Source organism: Hibiscus syriacus, unplaced genomic scaffold (assembly GCF_006381635.1).
Source record: "Hibiscus syriacus cultivar Baekdansim isolate YM2019G1 unplaced genomic scaffold, ASM638163v2 tig00117038_pilon, whole genome shotgun sequence".
Lineage (NCBI taxonomy): Eukaryota > Viridiplantae > Streptophyta > Magnoliopsida > Malvales > Malvaceae > Hibiscus > Hibiscus syriacus.
The window spans coordinates 393848-400081 of NW_024063534.1; the positions used below are offsets into that span (position 1 = coordinate 393848).

General features: G+C 36.5%; 1 long non-coding RNA gene across 1 annotated transcript; it reads right to left on the bottom strand.

Moving 5' to 3' along the window:
* Positions 1-928: 928 nt before the first annotated feature.
* LOC120196992 lies at positions 929-5648 on the bottom strand. The gene is made up of 8 exons (XR_005523236.1): positions 5463-5648; positions 3969-4089; positions 3649-3789; positions 2539-2934; positions 2355-2431; positions 1888-1965; positions 1438-1802; positions 929-1349 (listed from the first exon to the last, which is right to left on the bottom strand). It is a non-coding gene; the product is annotated as an uncharacterized LOC120196992 (long non-coding RNA).
* Positions 5649-6234: the final 586 nt, after the last annotated feature.

Below are 6234 nucleotides of genomic sequence, written 5' to 3' on the forward strand. Positions count from 1 at the left end.
AAGATTCGTGCCTGCGAAACTTACCTGGACATAAACCCCCTTGTTAGGGTTATTCCACAAATTCTCGATAATCCTCTGCATTGTGGTGAAATTGGGAGCAGTCCCAAGAAATTGGCCAACGAGAGATGTCTTCCATTCTGCAATACCGGCTTCAAAGACTTCAGGCGGAGGCTGAACGATAGGATTTGAATCTCGAGATTTTGGTGGAAAGAACTGAAGCTCTTGCCCCGCTTGGCAGCCAAATAATTTTCTCTAGTCCATAGAACACGAAAAAGAAATGCAACAGGAGAAACAGTAAGAAAACCCAATGAAGAAGAAAGAGATGCCGTCAGAGACGCACCGGAGGACTCGGTTCGTTAGACCTGCTAACGTGCACCCAGAGTATTCCTGCTATCGTGCGCACGCAGTATCTTAGTGTTGAACTTTTAATTAAATTAATAATTATCTTTTCTGGATGAACCAAGAGTTGTTTGTTTCTTTATTCTGGAATACTTGTTACGACTTTTGAAATATAATCTAAACAATACTCTATTATCTTTTTAACGTAACTTGAAACATTTCAATCAACCTTTTAAGATATATTAGAGATATTAAATACAAAAAATTAGAATAACTAAAATTAAACAAAAAACCTTTTTAGTCAAATCAAATTTTATCCGCACCTAATTTTGATAATTAATTTCTTCAACATTTTGCACAGTGCACAAGTATGTCAATATATAATTTATGAATGTTATATACCATTTTTCTAAAGTAGGACTATGAATGTTGGAGGCGTATATATTCGATGTCAAATAATTAAGAGTTGTCTTTAAAAAAATATTACTTTTTATTTATTCCATATTAATAAAAAAATAGTTGAATGATGAATGTTGTCATATTGATCACTGGGGAGATTGGAAGCCAACAATTATAGAGATCGGAGATTTCCCATATTTTGCAAAACTTCATGCTTTTTCTTAATCCTCTATCTGCAAAACATTTCAAAATCCTGAAATTATATAGTTTCCATCACACAACAACAGCTAGTTCGTCGTTCGTCTCTATATTTCATATCAATCTTCCATGGCAGAACCGGGAAACCTGCATTCATCCCTTTCCGGACTGGCCGATTTACTACCAACACAGAAATTCATGTAGTTATCCATATACAAACTCATGACGACCAGAAGCTCAAAAGTAGCCTAATATCATTTGACAAAAGAAAAGAAACTGTCATGAGTCACTTTCAGTTCATTCTAAAGAAAATTAACCTCTCCTATATCACAACTCCTGATGTCTTCCTGTTCTGATCTGCAACGCCTGCTCTCGCAAAGTGGTTTAAGATACAATCGACCAATGTCACTGACCTGAAAAGGCCAAACATGGTGGTGAACTATTGTGTATAAAAAAGTGTAGTTGCATTAAGTAATCATAAATGGAGGTTCAGAAAATCACCATGAATGGCCTGGGACTTTATTATTGTTTGCCAATATAATATGGGTACCCACTCAATCCGATGGTGTCAGTTGGTGGGATTCCTTGTGGATCTTTCTTTGCAGCACCCGGTGCATAAGGAATTGGCGGTTGGCTTGGGTATGGTGCAGGTGCCGCGCTAGGACTAGAGTATGAAGAAGTTTGATATGATGCCACAGGTTGAGGATAAGCGTAGCCAGCAGGGGCAGCACTGAGGTGTGCTTTCCCAAGCTGTGGGTAGCCAGGTGCCATAGGCATCGCAAGAGGAATTACAGCTGCAGGGGTAACTGTGTTTGTAAAGGTTTTCCCTTGTTGGTATCAGCAAGCTTCACAATGATAGTTCTCCCCTGCAAAGAAACCCAACTTATCAAGCAATCTCTATAGATCTTCATGATAATATTAGTCATATAAAAGTCATTTCATTGTATATACCTTATCAAAGGAATTATAATAATCTAGGCCGAATCACTTCCCACCTATGTTACTCGGATGTTACTTGGAGGTATGTGCCTGTCACAGATATGTTCAATTTGTTCAAAGTTTTTTTCATGTATTTAGAGGGCCTTTGAAGGATCATAGCTCCATACCCATGTCCGATTTATGTCGAACACAAGTGTCAAACATGGGTACTTCCAAGAAAAATGAAGAGTTGGAGGAACACAGCTCCCCACTACATCAACTTCAATGTGCAAATTTATCGAGGCACCCTCTTTACATTCTATCACTTCAATTATAGTGCTTACTGGATTTACATTTCATGCAACAGCAGATGTTCTAAACTGCAACTTTGGCTAATATGCCATTTTCAAAGCAACAAATTTTGTCAACAGAAGAAAGAAAAGACGAAAGAAATATTTTGCAAGTCAAGGCCACCACAGATAGTGGTATTGTTTACATACCCCAAGAATCTTTTGTGGACTATCAATCGCTTTCTTTGCAGCCTCCACTGTCTTTGTATGTAACAAAACCAAACCCACTTTACATGAAAGGAAAAGATAACGATATGTCACTTGTGCAAAGTATGCCGAAAGTATAAATGAAAAAAACATAACATACGAACATCCAAAAAGATAAAGTATGCACCGTGATTCATTTGTATCTTTTTCATATGCAACTGAGCCTTCCTCAATCTCACCATGTCTTCCAAAATAATTCAGAAGCATCTCACCTGAGACATCTGGTGATAGGCCCCCAATATAGAGCTTCCTTTGTGCAAGATCAGGTGTGGCACCCAACCCACTTAACCCCTCAAAAGCTAAATTACATACAGCCTTCCGGCCCTGAATATGGACCAGTTAAGAAATAAAGTCAATGACAGAAAAATGTATCAACCACACATGTATCAAAGGACAGAATGCATCTGAAGCAAGTATATATTGATACAGTAGCCAACTCCTCCATTTTAAGATATGCACATAATCTGGAGTTGCACGTGTACTGACATCCATGTTACCGTGATAGATTTTGCAATGTATCAACCTGGGAAATATAATCAAAGTTGCACGATAATGGTAAAAAAAAATCTCCATGTCAAGTCAAAATTACAAAATTTAAAGTCCTAACGCCAAATATATGCTACCAACATATGTTCTTTGATGCCAGTGCTTTCTAACCACTACTGCAGGTGATTCACCTCAGAGTCATGTTGTATCATCAATCAAGAATTAGTTTTCTACCTTCTATTTTCCCTCTCAAAATATTTAGCTTCACATTGGAGTAATATTAATTCCATATGCCAAGACCATCATAGCTACACGTCTTTCTAACTCCACAGGTTAAAAATAGGAATGTACGCTACAATATATCATTAATCTTGATAGCAGCCAATAAGAGGCTTTGTTCCATGCACATGCATTAAGAAATTGAATCCACATCGCATTCTGCATCACTTGTGTTCATGTCCTAGTAGTAATTCTTGTTCAGATTTATATTAAAAGAATGGCTTGACCTGTTGACCAAACTGAAGTTATTAATGGAAAAAATTCTATTTCCCATCGTGAAATTAAATGAATTTTTGTATGGACAGAAAAAAGAGAGCTTAGTAGAAAATCCAAAAGGAAAAAAAAAAGATTGCAGTGGAATGCATGTTTCATTGTAAGAAATTAGAAAGAAAAAAGATGAGATGACATGAGATGCTTGTCTTTATGAAGAAGAGCCTAGCCTGCAAAAAACTGAAACGTAGCTATTGCTTACATCAATGAGTACTGGGTGCTCTATGTGCACTATTCGCTTACTCCATGTGTTTGTAAGTAATGAAACCGTATCCACGAGATTTTCCTGTGGCTTTGTCATAGATGACAGCCCCTCTTCTATTTCTCCATGCATTCAAAAGGCCTAGGCCAAAAAAAAAAGGTGCAATCCATTCAGTTCACAGAGCCCTGAGTACAGGTCGTAAAAGTTGAGAAATATAATGATAATAGAATAATAGAAAAATTAATGCAGAACACTATATCGTATGGAACAACCACCACAATATCACAGAAAACACAAACTGCAATCAGCAATTCACTCACAGCACACAAGGTTTCTGAAGTGGTATTCCAGGCTAAGCCACGAACAAAAAGATTTCGATGTAAAGGATCTGAACTGGCAATACTTTTAATTTCTTCAGCAATTGAAGTAAATTGGGACCCTCTTTATGCGTCAACATGCAAATAAGCACACATCCATAAAGTCAATCACACAGCATACAATTTCAAGTAACAGTCATAGCACACATTCACTTAACACAAGCATCGCACTCTCACACAATGAACGAAACAGAGAGAAGATTTGGAGCCACAATTAGCCTTTAATACTTCAAATACAAACACACTCATTTCATATGATGGAAATAAAGGTAGCCGACTCCAGTGCCAAAAAAGTTAGAAAACTTTCATGACATGATTGATGATACAAACAAGGCACCCGCCCCCTTATTTTCTTTTAATATTTTATGAAATAAAAATCAAACTTGATTAGGTACAGATGCTTTAAAATAGTGCCTCTTTAACATTTTTAAGTTCCTCACAATCAAAATAATTTCACTCATTATTCTACTCTTTTCCGCAGCATACAGAACATCTGCACACTATTTGTTGTATATATAAAGAGTAGGTTCCACTCATGTTTCTCCCCTATAGAACTTTCCGAAATATAGAGGATGGTTGCACTAAAAATTTGCTCTAACATTTGGTGTAAAAGAATATAAATCAAGACCCTTACTTTAGCACAGAACATGACATCAAGTTCTTAAAAGGGCCATATCTTCTTACAAAGAGCATCTAAAATAGGAACCAAACCGAAGGAAAAAGATTATCCAGAACAAGGCACTTGGTTATACAAGCCAATACAGAAACATCCTAGAAGTAAGTGTCAAATTGAAGTATGAAAAAAAAGTCCTGGAAAGGAAAATGCAAAAAAAAGACTCGGAAATTGACTTAATAATGCTAATTTAGCTCAAAATAACAAGCATTCAAGTTATCCCTGAATTGATCAAAACCAAATTTGAACGTTTCGAACTTTGACAATGCCAATAGAAATAGTTGAGAACTTAGGAATAACTACAATGCTGCACTGTTTTATTGGTAGAAGGAAGAAGTTTAACAACTGAATTTTTAAACATAAGCTAAAAGACTTCCAGAAGCATTTATAAGGAAACAAATAAAAGAACATTTAAAATTAACCGCCCCACCCCAAAAAAAAAATTCAGAACCGTCGAAGCATCTATGAAGAATTGTTTTTCATATTTCCAAAGGAAAAAAAAGTAAATAAATTTACTTCGGCACCAGTTTTAGCTTCACTTGATGGACTTTTATAACTTCAAACAAACTTAAAGAATCACTGAATCGCAACTAATCTACCAAAACCAAAGCAACTCTCGAGGAAACCCCTTAAAAATTACCCAAAATACACAAGGAAAGAAGACCCAGAAATTCTCACTCAGTACAATTCAAGTTATGTAGGGGTTTTTGGGAAGAAAATAAAAAGAAATAGAGATAATAAGGAATATAAAAAGATGAACATACAATCTAGAAAGAAGATCGACGAGCTGGGATTTAGCAAGAGGGTCAAGCAAAGAACGTAGGTCTTCTAGAGTTGATAACTGTCCGTTGTTTCCCATGTCTTCCATCTTTCTCTTCTTCAAATCCTCCATTTATTCTGCTTTGTTTCTGCGTGCAAAAATTGGGTCTTTAATTGACGGGGATTTTAGGTTAAAGGATGGATATTCCGTTATTTTGGGTAACATTTTCAACTTTAAAAAAAATTTAAGGGTAAATTACATAAATGACATCTCTAACACGGTCAATTCTGGCTCATGGACCCCCTTTCAATTCACCAAGGATCTCCCCTCTTTCACTTGTTTTTCGCTGACGATCTCATTTTATATTCCCACGCTGATATGGCCAATGCAACCACTATTGACTCTGTCCTTTCGGAGTTTGGTATTTACTCGGGTCACCGCTTGAATAAGCAAAAGACCCATCTCTATTTTTCTCTGAACACTCCAGTAGATGTGCGAGCTCCCATTAGCAATTTTTTGGGTTTTAAAACTGTTGATAATCTAGGCAAATATCTTGGGGTGCAGTTATCCTACAAATCATTCGCTGTTCTGATTTCAACTTCATTCTGGAAAAAATACGATCATTCCTTTCCGGATGGGCCAAAAAGACTTTCTCTCGCAGCGCATATCACTCTTGCAAAATCTGTCTTAGAGGCTATTCAATTGTATTTTATGCAAACTACTTTGCTCCCTAAAAAAGTTTGCCATTACATCGCAAAGATCATTCGAAATTTTTA